The sequence below is a fragment of the Tupaia chinensis genome, unplaced genomic scaffold (genome assembly GCF_000334495.1).
Source record: "Tupaia chinensis unplaced genomic scaffold, TupChi_1.0 Scaffold000366_1, whole genome shotgun sequence".
In the NCBI taxonomy this organism is placed as follows: Eukaryota; Metazoa; Chordata; class Mammalia; order Scandentia; family Tupaiidae; genus Tupaia; species Tupaia belangeri.
Genome location: NW_006159863.1, coordinates 1,876,913 through 1,892,713, shown reverse-complemented (window position 1 = coordinate 1,892,713; position 15,801 = coordinate 1,876,913). Strand labels below are relative to the sequence as shown.

At 44.2% G+C, this 15,801-nt stretch overlaps 1 protein-coding gene across 4 annotated transcripts in view; it reads right to left on the bottom strand.

Moving 5' to 3' along the window:
* STMN4 (stathmin 4) overlaps window positions 1-14,550 on the bottom strand; it is a 22,526-nt gene extending 7,976 nt beyond the window's left edge. The window contains exon 1 of one of the 4 annotated variants that reach the window (XM_006153234.2): window positions 14,431-14,550. The gene's annotated coding sequence lies outside the window, so the exon portion shown is untranslated. The remainder of the gene's footprint in view (window positions 1-14,430) is intronic. The other 3 variants (XM_006153233.1, XM_006153236.3, XM_006153235.2) reach the window with 3 other exon arrangements.
* Window positions 14,551-15,801: the final 1,251 nt, after the last annotated feature.

Here is a 15,801-nt window from a genome sequence, read left to right as displayed (position 1 = left end):
CTCCCTAATGAGTGACCCTCCAGGATCAGCAGGTAAGCTGATGGGAGTTGTGGGCTCCATTTGGCTTTAGCACTAGGCCAATGTGGAGTCAAATACAGATTTTATCTCATTTACTAGCTGTTACTAGTCAATTCAAAGTCTAAGTCTTGCTTTCTCATCTTAATCTTCAGAGTTATACAAATTAAATAAGAAGAGCTTATGCAAAGCGTCCAGCAAAAAGGAAGCACTTCCTAAATGTTAGTTTCATTCCCTCTGCTTTTTTGCATTAAGGTAGCTACCAGGTGCCAAACATCTGATTCAGAGTTGTCACCTCTGGTCTTCACCACATCCCTGCAAGTAAGAATTGTCATCTCCATTTGTAGATGAGGAAACTGAGTCTCAGAGAGTTTATGTGACTTCCTCAAGGTGACACAGTTAGAAAGTGAGAAAGTGCAAAGTAGAGCCAGGGTCTAGCCGGCCTTAAAGTGCGCTGTGCTTCTTGTTCTTCTGTTGGGCTTTGGAGCCAGAGGCTCCTGCCATGCCCCTCCCATTGCAGCACAATGGACCTACTCTCTTTGGAATCAAGCTGGTCCTGATGGTACCAGTAAGTTCCTGAATGAGCAGGCAGGACTGGTGCCTGGATGTGACATCCCTGGTCATAAGACTGTTCTGCAGTGTCACATGGCCATGTTGATTGATGAGTTGGATGGGAGAATGAGTAAGCCCTTGCCAGGAAAGGGAGTAGGCCCAGATTTTAGCTCAGTTGTGGGTCAGAACTGGAGGTCTGGGCCCAGCAGTGGTGGGGCAATAGTAACAAAAGCTCTGCAGTGTTGGAGGCCATATTGAAGATTGGGATTCAGATCTTGGGTTGACTTGAACATGCCAGATACATGTGCATGTGCCAGGATCCCAGCTGATTGGAAAGTGCTGAGGTGGAGGGGTCATGACACAAGACCCTCTTAAGTGTGCTTGACTCTATCTCATGAAATAAATAAACTTTTTAAAAAAATAAGTTGAGATCTGAACAGGTGGAGAGGAAGGCATAGAAAGATACCCACGTGAGAAGGGGCACTGAGTAGGAGTTGACACTTGGAGTCAGGGAATGTGCCCCTGAGCTGGAAATGATAAGACCCTATGCTCATGGAGACTCTACACCCATGTTTTATCCTGGATAATCTTCACAAGAGCCTGAACTAGGCTGATAAGCCAAGCATCCCCATTGTGGCTTTTGTATAAAGAATCTGAGGCTCAGAGAAGTTAAGATATTTGGTTAAGGTCACCCAGCTCTAGGATGGCAGAGCTGAGTCCCGGATCCAAGTCTTCTACGTTATAAGCTCTTCTTGGTGACCAGTAGGGGACTAGATACTCACTACTAATCTCTTCATGGCCCTGAGGACTCAGGGAAAGCCATCTGGCCTGGAGATAAGAGTTTATTTAAAAATATGTATTAATAGGGCTTGCAGGTGGCATAGTGGTTGGGGTGCAGGACTCCTACATGGCTGACTGTGGTTTGAGTTCGCAATCAAGCAACTTGCTTTCTCACTTTCCATTTCCCTTTCTCTCTTTTCTGGTCAAATTAAAAATAATAATAATAAAATAAAATAAAAAATTCTTTAAAAAATAATAATAAATAAAAAGTAAAAACATGCATTAAATACTTTCTACATGGAAGATGTGCTAGAAGTTTCGGGAACATGAAGAAGATCAGAGAGCTAGAGAAAGAGGAGAGAGAGTGGATAGAAGGATTTATGGAATTTGGTACAAGGAGTTGAATGCCCACCCCCCCCCAGCCAGTACACACCACACCTCCATCCTAACCTCTACAACTTGTGAATATCTTATTTGGGAAAAAGGTCATCCCTGATTACCTAAGTAGGCCCAATTGTAAAGACAATTGGAGAGATACATAGAAAAAAGAAGATAAGGCCAAGAGAAGGTGGAGGCAGAAATTGGAATTATGCAGCCACAAACCAAGAAGTGCCCTAGGGCTACAAGAGGCCAGAAGAAGCAAGGAAGGCCCTTTCACTGGAGACTTGGGTTGACTGCAGCTCATGAACACCTTGATTTTGGACTTCTCACTTCCCAGCTACAATCATACATCACAGCAGCACTGGGAATGAGTGCCCTCAGTGAGTGTCAAACACAGATTTCAAACCCATGATTCCTTCACCCTATCTCAGATATCAGAGTTTTTCATGGTGCGAATTGTTCCTCAAGAGAATCTGTGTGGGTACCTATGAGTACCTGGGGCCCTCATACATCCTCATGCCAACAGTCTGATTGTGTCTATTTCTCTAAAGACCTAAAAGATATTCCTGCCCATGAAACTTTTCTGAAAGATATTGCTGTCCGTGAAACCAGCTATGGAAAATATGGAGAGAAAAAAATACAGCCATACGGTCTTAAAGTATTATGCTATTGATATTTACTTCTAGATTCTTTTTTCCTGTGTCTGTTATAGTTGCATAGCTGTAATCAGGACATGTATGTTTTATTATCTCATTCTCCCTAAAGGCTATGAAATGCATATTATTATACCCATTAAACAGGTACCGATTTAGGTAAGTGACTTGATTTGTCGAAGAAGAAAGTGATAAAGGGCACAGATGTAGAAGGGAAGACTCTCTGGAGAACACAGCAATGTAAAGGGCTCCTGTGCCATGGGGTGGTGGCAGCCATGGCAGGGAGCCAGACTTTTTCCCTAAGTAACCGGCACCATCAGCATTCAGCAGATCCAGCCACATCCTCTTCCCCAGTACTCAGCCTGGTTGTATGACTCTGTGTTGTCATGTAGAGTCTGCTAAATAGCCATGGTCATGATGTCGTGCCACTGCAAAATATGGTCTGCACTGGAGTGGGAGCCCTCAGGAACTGGGATTGCCAGAGAGGGACAGTAAGGGGTGTGACTGTCAAAGATCAGAGAGGACAGAATGCCAGGAATTCAGAGGCAAGATAAAGATTAAGAGACAGAAGAGGCCAGAGTAGGCATGAGGCCATGAGTTCAGCCCTGAAAGGGAGATATTCTATCGAAGACATCACACATCAGAACATCAGACCATTATAAGGTAAAACCCAGTGCTGAAACAAACCTCTGCCCACCCAAAGGCTCCTACTGGGTGTTCTGTTAGGTCAGAAGCCATTCCTAGCCCTTGGTAGTCCCTAGAGAAGCTGGTCTATACCAGTAGTGACAAAAACTAAAGGAGACCCCAACTAAAGGTGGATGTGTCACTGAGCCAATAACCACAGAACTAAAGCCAGAGCTCAGCACAGTGGCCTCAGTGCTTGCTCCAAAGCACTTCTGATAGGCTGGTTGGTGAGAGCAGGGTCTCCCTGGCAGCCTGGTCCCTAAGCTATCAAGACTTGGTCCAGCATAGCCAGTGGTGAGAGGACTGGAGCTTCGGATGGCAGAGAATACAGCCTTATCTTAGGTTGTGATTATGCAATTTAGGATCTGCATGCCTATCACCTTGCAATGGCTTTGAAACTTGACTGTGTGTGTGTGGTGAGGGAGTGTGGGCTGGGTTTATTCAGGAACAGAGGAGGCCTGTTGGGATGCATGTGGGATACATTGGAACTGTATACTAGAATAGAAACAGGAAGATCACAGGGACCTCCAGACCAGTGAAGGAGTTTGTGCTTTTTCTTCTCTCCAGCAGGAAGCCACTGACACCTTTTGAATAAGGGGAGAGGGGAATGGTGATGCTGATGATAAAGCAATAGTAAGAATAGTTACTATTCTTAAGCATCTACTTTGTACCAGAAACTTCACTGACATTATCTCAGTTTTAGTCTGCGTTTGTTTGTTCATTAAGAAGTCAAGCTTAGCACAGTTAGGTAAATTATACCACGTCTCACAGGTGGTAAGGGGCAGAGCCAGGATTTAAACCTGTATGTTTCATTCTAAAATCCATCCCTGACTTTAGTTTATACCACTCGTGCAGAAAGATTCATTTGGCAGCATCAGCTTGGGAGAAGGATTAGGAGAGGAAGACTGGAAGCTGAGCAGGAGTCTGGGTGCAAAGTATGGGGGATTTGCCTAGACCGAGTTAGAACGAATTTTTCATTTCCTACCAGCACTGACTTCCTATTTGCAAACTGATCCATGCATTTTATCCAACCATAGCATCTGAGAGTTCAAGTGGAAAAACAAGTAATTACACCTTTTTTGTTGATGGATTGAACCATTGCATAACTTGTAAAAATCAATTAGTGAGTGATAACCCCATCAAGCAGAGAGCCAGCCAGAGGAGATCAAAGGCAGAATGTGTAAGTTTTGATAGTGGGCTGGCATGGCTGATGGTAAAGATATAGAATCAAGGCTGTTGACTGAAAAGGGATCTCATGATAGTACAGAGGGAAAAAGATATCTCAAGAGTAGAGATCAGAGCCCTCAACTTCTCCTAGAACAAAAGGATCTCAGAGATGAAGAGGATGAGCAAGCCGTGGTTCTCAACTAGGCACAGTCTCATACCTGGGAAATACATGGGACTTCTTTACTATTACTAGACATGGTGCTACAGGCATTCAGTGGGCAGGGCAGGTGAGCTAAATGTCCTGCATTGCACACAACAGTTCCACACAATGAACAATTGTCCCTTTCAAAATGTCAACACCCTCCGTCCTGGGGACCAGAGACTCTGAGGTCACGCGTGCCCGGCATGGGACTGAAGTCTAAGCATCTGGATTCCAGTGCTGGTGCCCTTCCTTTTTATAGTGGTCCCTTCTCTCCTCCCAAACACCAGCCTTGATGAGAGGGAACAGCCCATATGGGCAACCAAAGCAGCTTCCAGCAGATAGATGAGGATGCACAAAAGGATGCCACAGCAGGGCCCATTTATGGTTCCCAGGCTTCCAGGCTTTTTGTAACTCAGTTAATGACCAGGGAGCAGACAAAGAATAGTGCCAAGCTCTCAGGTGTCACATGACCACTTCCTGGGTACACACCTGGCCTCCTAAGGTGTCTCTTACTGCCCAGATGACAGAGTAACTAAGCTTTTATTTGCTATAGGGTGTGTGCGCTCACCAGAAAGACAGAGAGAGACAGAGAGACAGAAAGCAAGAAATCATCCCCCAGGGGGATGGCCATGCCACAATCCCTTCTCTTCCATTCTCCTTTCGGGATCTTGGGCACACATGTACACGTGCCCAGCATGAGTTTAAGCCACTGGGTCCGGGACTCAAACCACAGTCGACTACATGGGAGTCCAGCAACATAGCCATTATACCAACTGCTGGTCCCAGTATTTTATTTGTCACTCTAAGGAATGCCCAGATAATGCTCTCAGGATGTGTCAAATCCTGTGTGGAGTATTTTTGAGAAATAAGAAGTTAATGCACTTCCAAGTGGTTTGAATAGAGCTGTACCTGGCGAAGGTCTTAAAAGACAAATATGAGAACTCTGGCACAGACTCAAGATGTGTATTTCATGGGCACGAAAGCAAGGACTCCTGATCCAGGTCCTCTAACCACAAGCAGTACAGGGACAGGTAGCTCTTGAAGTCTGTGCGATATTCCTAGTCTTTTTTGAAGATACAGTTGAAGTCCTGTGTTTACCTAAGATAAGCTACATAAGCCACCTCAATGTCACATATCTTTGTTTTTGGTTGATATCATGGTTACTGCATGCTTATCAGAAGACCCTGATTGGCAGGTATCCATGTTAGTTGAGTTTAAAATCAAAAGGAGATAAAGTATTTTTATTTTTTCATTAATGCGATTTTCATTCTTTTCACAATGTTTATTGAATATTCTGTGACAAGCCCTCCGCTGGGTCTTAGAATGACCACAGGGGTTTCTATTGGTGGAAAAGTGAAACAGATCCCCAGATGGGAATTGAGAGCAATGGAGCATTTGGATGTTCTACAAGATACTCTGTAGACCTTCATAGTTTTCTGCAGTAACATGCACCATGTCATAAAAAGAGAAGTAGTGGGTAACAGAGCACAGCCCAATTAGGGACTAGGGAGACATACAGAGAGAAACTGGGAAAATCTCTGTGTGATCCACTCACTTTGGGGAACTGGCATTGTCTGATCACTCCCCTGACATTTGCTTCTAAGGCTTCAGGAAGACAAGGAGATGGAAACTGTGGTCTAGAACTCCCAGAGAGTGCCTAACAGGCCAAGAGACACAACTCCAATTGCACTTTTAGGAAATAAGCACCCATCGGCAAAGACAGAACAACAAAGGCATAGTAAGTCTGAGATGTCCCCCAGAGCTCTAACAGCTATGTTGAAAGGCAAGTCAGAGTAGAAAGATAAGGCCTAGAAAATTGACAGCCACATGCAATCTCCAGTGACAGGACTTTCTGGATTAGTTGTACTTTCAATTCAAAATATGCAGAAGAACCACCAGATCAGAAGTCAAGATGAAGGATGAGGACTTGTACTCAAGGTTGCTGGGTGAAGTACAAGGCACGTGATCCAGGCACTGTGTAAGACCCTGGTGGCAAAAGCACTCAGAGGCATCATCACCCAGAGGAAGGCCTCGACATCTTCCTCCCACTAACAACAGAATATTTTACAGTGCTCCACAGTTCACAAGGCACTTCAAGGTTAGGTATTTGCATTTATGCATTTTATATAAAATGATTTTAATAACAAACATATCAGTATTATATTTCATCAAATCTATGCGATAGAGGGAAAAAACCCTGTAACCTTACTACTGTATGCTGTCAACACTTCTAGTTTTTTTTTCCTGTCTCCATTACACTTACATAGTTGTAATCGGGACGTAAACATTATATTGCGGCATTTTCCACAAATCCCATGAAATGCATATTATTATTGGCTTATTGGGAAGATCATGAAGCATTTTTGCATACAGAAACTTAGAAAAGATGTGTCCTGACTTTTCCTACAACCCAATACATCCATTGAACAGATGACCTATGTATGTAAGTGACTTGATTTGCACAAAGTTGTACATGTTGAAAGTGATAAAGATGGGATTTCAGTAAAAGTCTTATGTCAAAGTCCATGCAATTTCTGTAAATTTTCATATTATTGAGTCATTAGGAAAGTCATGATTCATTTTCCCACAGAAAAATACACTATAACTTTCCCAATGTCCTAATATTTACTCATATCTAAGACTACCTCAACAGAAAATCAAGACAGATGGTTGTTGATGGTGCCTGGTTGGAGAACGGGAAAATACTTGCCTGCCCCAAATGCCTCCCTGCCATGAGTAGCCTTGATGCTTTATATCCTCACAGTTATCCTTTTCTCCCACATTGTCTCAGAAAGTCCCTGCTAAAATACACACATCTAGGCCAATCCCACAGTGCAGTGGATAAGCCCTGTGCATTGGAAGCTGGATCCCACATGGCTGACCACGGTTGGAATTCCTGCTCCAGCAGCTTGAAAAACACGTCGGATGCATGTGTATGCGTGCCCCAAATCTTGACAGGATGGAGAAACAGAGAAAAAAGGATTGTGGTGTGATCATGCTCTATTAGGAGGGATTTCTCTCTCTTTTGCAGAAGTGTGTGCAATTAAAAAATTAATGAAATAAAATGGATGAACCTGATCCATCAACTATAAGAAACTAAATCACTTTTATAGTAGCAGAGAAGAAGCGACAGGACTTGTAGACATTTCCAGGGAGTCAAGCTCTCTGCCCATATGTGACCTCAGAAATGGAAGAAGACATGAAAATCTCTAGCATTTTCATCTCTCCACCCCATTTCCAGATGAGAAGACAGAGGGTGTAAGAAGGCCTGGGTCTTGCCTGAGGTTTCAAAGAGTAAGCCGAGACAGGCTGCTGGCCAGCATTTAGCTACAATAAAAGGAGACAATATTGCTGTTTTATTTGCCCTTTCATCCTTCTCCAATGTTTTTTAAGTTTTACATACTAGTTTATTTTTAGCTTAAAATTCAGATTATTTATAAATATATTTCACTATATTATGAATAAAACAGTAATTGTTTTTTGTGTGTGACATGAGATATAGCAAAATTTTACTTCCTCTTTCTACAAACCTGATTTTATCAGAATGATAGAATTTTCAAAACTAGAATATTATTATTGATTTTCCTTTTTTTGTAGGAACAATTTTTTTCTATAGGGTTTATGTGCTCTCCAGAGATACAGAAAGTGAGAAATCATCCCCCAGGGGGTGGCCACACTGCAATCCCTTCTCCTCCATTTTTCTCTCGGGATTTTGTGCACACACACACACACACACACACACACACACACACACACACACACACATGCTCCCGGCATGAGTTTTAAGCCACTGAATCTGGGTCTCGAGCTGTGATTGACTTATGAGGGAATCCAGCAACATAGCCATTACACCATGGGCTGGTCCCTTTATTTCTTTCTTACATTATTCGTTTGACAAATATTCATGGACAGAGACCAGCAGATGGTATAGTAGTTACTTCACTCTACTCCCACATGGCCAACCACAGTTCGAGTTCCAGACCCAGCAGCCTGAAACTCACACTGCGTACATGTGCATGTGTGACCAAAATCCTGAGAGGAGAATGGAAAAGAAGGAATTGTGGCATTGCCAGCCTCCTGGGAGGTGATTTCTCACTTTCTGTCTCTCTATTACTCTTTGTTTCTCTGGTAAGCACATATGCCTTATAGGAAAAAAAAATCCTCTCTAATAAAATTAATTAATTGATTAATTTTTAAAAAGACAAATATTCTACTATATGCACATACAGAGATACTAGAAATACAGGAATAAGCTTAATAAACACATTTTCTAGTCTCAAACTATCTGACATTTTCTTTTTTTGAAAGAACTATTTATTAAATTTTATTTATTCATTCACTTATTTTTAATTTGACCAGAGAAAGACAGACACACAGAGAGAAGAAAAGTGAGAAAGCAAGCCACCAGGTCCAGGACTTGAACCGTGGTCAGTCATGTGGGCATGTCTACCACCATGCCACCTGCAGGCTCCTACTCTCTGACATTTTCATCTAGCTTATAATATGTTAATGAGAGACAACAGCTCAATTCTAGAGGTATCTTTGTTCACGACCGTTATTGCTACTGTATCTATTTTATATTCTTCAATTTAGTACATGTTTTGGTTAGAGTACTTCTTGGGGTAAATTTTTTTTTCCAAGGAAGGGCTCATGGCATGTTTCTTGAGTCTCTAGGTATCAGGTTTGGTGGCAGGTACAGATGACAAGCAATCTTGTCCCAGGATCTATCAATTTATTGGGTTGTTGGAAAAGTCATGACATATTTTTTCTTTGTTTTTCTGAGGAAAAAGGCATCATGACTTTACCAACAGCCCAATATATTTGTGCTGTGAGTGGACAGTGCCAAACTAAAATGTTCTACTCCCTACCTATCTACTTAAACATACTGTTGTTGATTTTGTTTCTTAATTTACTAGGGTGCATGTGAGTTTACCGGAGAGAGAAATGACACACACCCCCAGGGGGAATTGCCACCCTGCAATACTTTTTACTTCATTTTCCTCTCAGGATTTTAGGTAGGCATGCACACATGCTCAGTGTGATTTTCAAACCACCGGTTCTGAGACTCGAACTGCCACCTTAGCCTCCATGCTACCTTCTGACCCTTTCTTTCAGGATTTTAGGCATGTATGTACATGCACCTGGTATGTTTTTCAAACTGCAGGTTTAGGACTTGAATTGTGCAGTTGGCCATGTAGGGTCCAGCTGCCTTAACCACCATGCCATGGGCTTGTTCCCTACATGCTCTTTGAACTTGTCTCCTATCTGATCTGGATTTCTGGGCACAAAACCCTGAATAACCCACTGAGACTGTACTCTGTCCATCCTCTTTTCCACTGAGTCCTTCCCCTCAGAATCTGTGCTCCGCTTCTTTGTCTGGATTCACATTCTCTGGGTAGCTCTCTGAACTGGGTTGCCTGTATTTTGTTGTAAAACAGACCAACCACTCCCAGGCTCCCAACTCTTCTGATCTGTCCAGCTCTCCTGTCTTCTACCACCCACCGCTGACAGCAGGATGAGGAAATGGACACACAGCTCTCAGTTCTAACGGATGGAAAAGACCATCAAGCTTTGTTCCTTGGTGGGGAAGCGAAGGACAGCTGTGTATAGGTGTATGTGTCGTGAATGACGAGAGAGTGTACATATGTGTGGGAGCTATATGTGTGCATGCACGTGGTGGCAGGAGTCATCCACGTATTCTATAGCTTCCTCTGGAACTAAAAATATAAAATCCTGGAAAATATGCGTTTTTTAAAAAATGCCACGGGAGGGGCCAGCAGATGATGTAGTGGTTACATTACTGGACTCCCACAAGGCCAGTTGTGGTTCCGAGTCCCAAACTGTGGTCAGCCATGTGGAAGCCCGGTGGCTTAACCACCACACCACCTGCGCGCCCCCTCCCCCAACCATTTTTAAGTATACAGTTCGATAGCATTAAGTACATTCACATCGTTGGGCAATAGAGACCACTGTCCATCTCCCACACTGAAGCTCTGTACCCATTTAAAAGTGCAAGATGCCCCCACTGCCTACTACCAATAATAGGTTCCACAATCTACTCAGGATGCCCAACATCAGACCAAATGTCTCTATCTTTGATAGGTCCTTTAGAACAAAGTCTCTCTCTAAAGAAACATAGCTCTCCATTTAAAATAATGCTTGGGAGATCAGACAGTGGTCAGAGGTAAAATGTGACCCCCCGTGAGGCAATCCCATGAGAATGTTCCCAATTCAAGTCCAGAGAACTCCTTAACGATGTGAGGTGCATGCCCATGATCTGGGACTAGCTGGAGGCTGGGAGTGGATCATAGCATTGGGGTGCTATTGGGAGCGCTGTCTCTTTCTCTCCCTATTCCTCTCTCGCGCGCTCATGGAAGAAATAATTAATGAATTTTTTTTAAATGCCTGGGTTTAATTATAACTTTTGGGCACTTATTTTGTAAGTGGTAATGGGGTCACACAGTGTATAAAACAGGTGAAACTTGAGGACATTATGTTAAGTTTAAAAAGCCAATCACTCAGATATGGAGGATCTATTGCTGAGTGAAGTAAGCCAGGCTATGAAAGAAAGATATTGTATGTATCCACTCAATATATACCGACTATCCACACTCTATAATAGAGAGCAAAAAATCGGAGGACATAAAAACAGTGAAGGTACTTAATGAGAATAGGACAGTGTGGAATGGGGTAAGTGAAGAGAAGAGGATAGAGAAAGATAGCAAGTGAACAATAGAGAGACAGGACGTTAGTGAGAAACAGATAGGGCTTATTAACTGTTGATGATGACATGTATAGTATTCTCAACTGGATTGGTCTGAGAAGTATTTCATGATGGGCAAAGTATTTTTACAAGCAAAATGAGAAATAGCAATTGACTGTTTTATAAAAATAATTAGAATAATAAAAATAATGATTGGGGAAAACAGAAAAGATATGGAATGTTGAAGTGGGGAGATTAATGTCTCTGTACTGACTGACATGTATGGCATTCCCTTTTGAAAAAACAATGTAATACACTGTAAAGTTATATGTAATCCAATGTAATATAAAGAAGACTATGATGATAATAAAAATTAAAAAAAAAAAGTCAATCACAGGGCCAGCAGGTGGTATAATAGTTAAGGCACTGGACTCCCATACGGCCCAGACCTGGCTGTTTGCTTTCTCACTTTCTCTCTCTCTCTCTCTCTCTCTTTCTCTCTCTCTCTCATGAGTGCACATGTTCTGTTACTGTTACAAATTTAATAATAATAATAAATACAATTTTTTTAAAAGTCAGTCACAAAAGGACAAATATTACATGATCCCCCTATATGAAGTATATTTGTAGTCAAATTCATGGAGACAGAAAGTAGAATGAAAGTTGCCAGGAGTGGAGAAGGGGAATAGGGAGTCAGGATTAAGTGGATTTATGGTTTCAATTTTGCAAGATGAAAACATGTCTAATGATTGAATGTATAGCAATACACATCCCAATACCACGGAAGTGTACATTTAAAAGCAGTTCAGATGGTCAAGTTTACATTTTGTCTATTTTACCACAATTAAAATGTTAAAAGGACCCACAGGTGGTAAGGAGATTACGGCTCTACATCACATGTGGCTGACTAAATGGTTCAAGTCCCAGACCCTGCAACTTGAAAATCACGCCAGGCATCAAGTGTGCATGTCCAAAATCCCTAAAAGAGGATGAAGGGAAGGGGATTATAGCATGGCCATCCCCCCTGGGGGGTGATTTCTTTCTCCCTCTCTCTCTCTGTCTCTTTTCTCTGGCTGTCTCTCCCTGGCAAGTACACCTGCAATAGCAAATAAATAAATAAATAGCTTTAAAAAAAATTCACAGTCCAGTGAAAGTTTTCCATAGACTTGTAGTCTTAGGCAAGAAGAGGAGAGGTCACTTATCCCAGTGTCTGTCCAACTTTTCTGAATGAGATTGACAATAAGAACTGCATTAAAGGGAACCAGCAGTTAGCGTAATGGCTATGTCGCTGGATTCCCACGTAGTCGATTGCGGTTCGTGTCCCGGACCCAGTGACTTAAAACTCACACCAGGTGTGTGTGCGTGCGTGCCCAAGATCCTGAGAGAAGAATGGAGGAGAAGGGATTGCGGCGTGACCATCCCCCCGGGGGGTGATTTCTCGCTTTCTGTCTCTCTGTCTCTCTCTGCCTGGCAAGCGCACGCACCCTATAGCGAAAATCGCACCAAAAAAAAAAAAAAAGAACTGCATTAAATATCATGATCTACTACGTATATGTCATGATGTGAACACATACACACATATAGTTACAAATACGTACACATGTATACATGTAAGTATACATATAACTGAAAAGATATCACTAAGAAAAGGTATAGAAAACATTATTTACACCATTATATGAGATGTGTTCTCATTTTCTTCTACGCTATCTTACCCCATTTTAGTAAAACAAAGTACCAGTTACAATTTACAAGTAGATTGCATAACCTACTGAGGAGTCTCAGGCTACAGTTTGAAAATGACCTATCTAAACTAATCTCCAACATAATATAATATAATCTTCCTTAGCTTCTCTGATGGGTCATCATCCAGCTTCTCTTGAATGCTTTCTGTGATGAGTAGCTCACTCTCCACAAGGCAGCATGCTCTATAGTGGACCCATCCAGCAGCTGAAAATCCTTGCTGCTCCAGCCTGGGTGGAGCTGGGAATCCTCTGAAGGTGGGACCCATGGCCAGGTACTTAGCAGCTTCAAAGAGGGATCCCTGGCCCAGTTCTAAGGCTGGGGTTTAGGGCAATCCAGAGAAGTAGGGAAGGGTTGCTGAGAGACTAGCTCCATTCTATGCAACAGCTAATCAGACCTTTTCTCCCCTGTCTTCTCACTGCTCCAGCATTGTGATTATTTCCTCATCTGATGGATGATCTCATTCTGCCTGGCGCTCGCCTGTGGGAGAGGTGTCCTCCCCCTAGAGGGGGCCTGAGCCTCCAGTGGAAACAGATTCCCCCACATTCCCGCTCAATGTCCTACCCACCCCTTAGGACTCCAGCAGGCCACTTCTGGTCAGTTGCACCTAGTATCCTCATGGTGCTGAGATTCCGGGGTGTCCTTGCCCCTTGGTCTGACAAGGGCTACCTGAACATTTCTGACCTGTGCCCCCCCAAAAGGCATCCGGAGACTTGCCTGTGTTCAGGACAATGAGACTCCTCCACACCTGACTGTATCTTTCTGAGAGAAATTAAACAAAGAGCACCACCACGTGGGGACCGAGCTGGCCACTGGACACCAAATCCCTGGGTCCCAGGATGAGAAAAGAAAAATGCCTAAAGTCCTGGCAAGGGTGGTGGGCTGAACGAGGAGGGGTCCTGGACTCGGCCACCATCAAGGGCCAGGGCGTGGCCATTCTGTGTTCCTGCAGTTTCCAGCTCTACAGCCTGCCAGCCCTGGCCAGGTACGATCAGATTGACCTCAGGGTGGGGCGGGGCGAGGAAGAGGTGATGATCTCATTGTATCCTTAGGACCAGGAGAAGAAAGTAAGCCGGTGCAAAATAGAGGAGCAAGAAAAGACAGTTGATAAAAAATGGGAGGAGACAAGGAAAGCTGTGTCTGAGCTAGAACACATAAAACGCAGGGCAGCGTCCAGCTTAAAAGGGGTCTTCGGGTCAGAGCCAGCTCCAGGGGAAACCGGACTCTGAGCAAAACCTTTCTCCCTCTGCAACAAAACATTCTGATGCTGAAATGCCTCACCATGGACATCTGACAATTCCCGCCCAGCCTCTCTCCCCCGAGCCATGGAATAGAAGTAGCATCTGGAGCCCACCACCAGCCCTCTGCCAAGTGCCATTCTTTTTGCCTCACCCTATTTCCCCCAGGGTTGACAAAGTTTAATTGATTGAGTGAAACCAAAGGCAACACAATGCGTGCCAGGTCCCTCACTTCTCTCTGCAGCTGCTATTTTGGTTTTCTTCTCTTTGGTCTGAAAAGCCTCACATTATTTGCATTTGATTTCTACTTACCTGCAGTCCAGTTAGAAGCGAGCTGCTCTCTTCCTCACTCCCTCAATTAGTGGTACCCTGGGCTTCTCTCAACATCAGCACCACTGCTCAGCTCTCACCATGACATCATCTCCAAGCTCTGTGATTGGCCAACAGTGGGTTGCTTGGCAATTGGACGGTCTCCTCTGGTGGAGCAGGGATTGCCTGAGTGAGTAACTCTTAGCAGGCCAGGGAGTGGAAGATGATGTCAGACAAAGGCTGCTTTCTCTACTGCCTGTGGAGCTGGGGAGCTGGAGGGCGAGGGTGGTGAGGGAGGCAAGGGATGAAGAAGGAGTGGTGCGGGGAAGGTGGGGGTGAAGGCACAGCTTGTGAGTTGGGGGAATGATGAATGATTTCAAGAATCTTTAGCTCTTTCAAATCTGGGGGTGGGAGAATATGGAATCTAGAGGAGGAATAAGAACGAACAGATGAACCCTAAAAATAGCTTCCCGGAGAGCTTGGTGCCTGTTTCCAGCTCAGTCGGAAGGGCTGGTGGGTTTGAGCGGTGACTTGGAAGGCAGGAAGGGGCTGCAGAAACTCAGGGTCTGGAGCTGGAGAAGGCTCTGCATCGGGGTCTCAGGGGAGCAGGGGCTTCCCTCTGACTGTCCTTGCTATGGCATCTGCCACGTCTCTGCTGTGGCATTCAACCAGCACTTGTGGGTCTTACAGCCTCCCCTACCCCTCAACATGCCTGGCCTTTCCAGAGGAGCCATGGGCAGGGAAACAAAGTGGTCATTACCCTGGCAACTCTTAACTGTGGGGGAATCTTGCGGGGAGGTGATGGGCCGTCAAAGTTGGCTTCCTTAGATCTTCAGGGAATGGGGAAAATCCCTGAGCAACCTTCACAGGCTGCTCCCCCTCAGCCAGGCAACTGCAGAGAGCGGGGTGAGGACACTGAGAGGCGAGGCAGGCCCTGGAGGGAGGACTTGGCATGCAGAACACCTCTCTGAGTAAAGCCCCTGGGTGTGTTCACCATCCCCACACTCCAGCTCCTCGCCTCACCTGACTCGTTTTTGTGGGGGTGGAGGGGGGTAAGCTTATTTTTGTGGTAAAACATATGCTCCGGGGGAGCCCAAATCTGAGAGGGCTTGCCTATAATGTTTACTGATTCTATAGGATACACCTGGAGGTCCCACGGGAGAGAACATGAGTTTACCTACATCGGGAGAACCCAAGTCCCACTGATGGCCAGGTGGAGAGTAATTCATGCCATCATGAGCACAGGGTCAGATTTCATATGATAAGAACAAAGCATTCATAAATCAAAGAATCAAATAACTGCAGATTCCCCGCCACCCAGACAGGGGTCTGGTTAGTGCATAACATCGCTTGAAGATTACAGCAAAGGTCAGA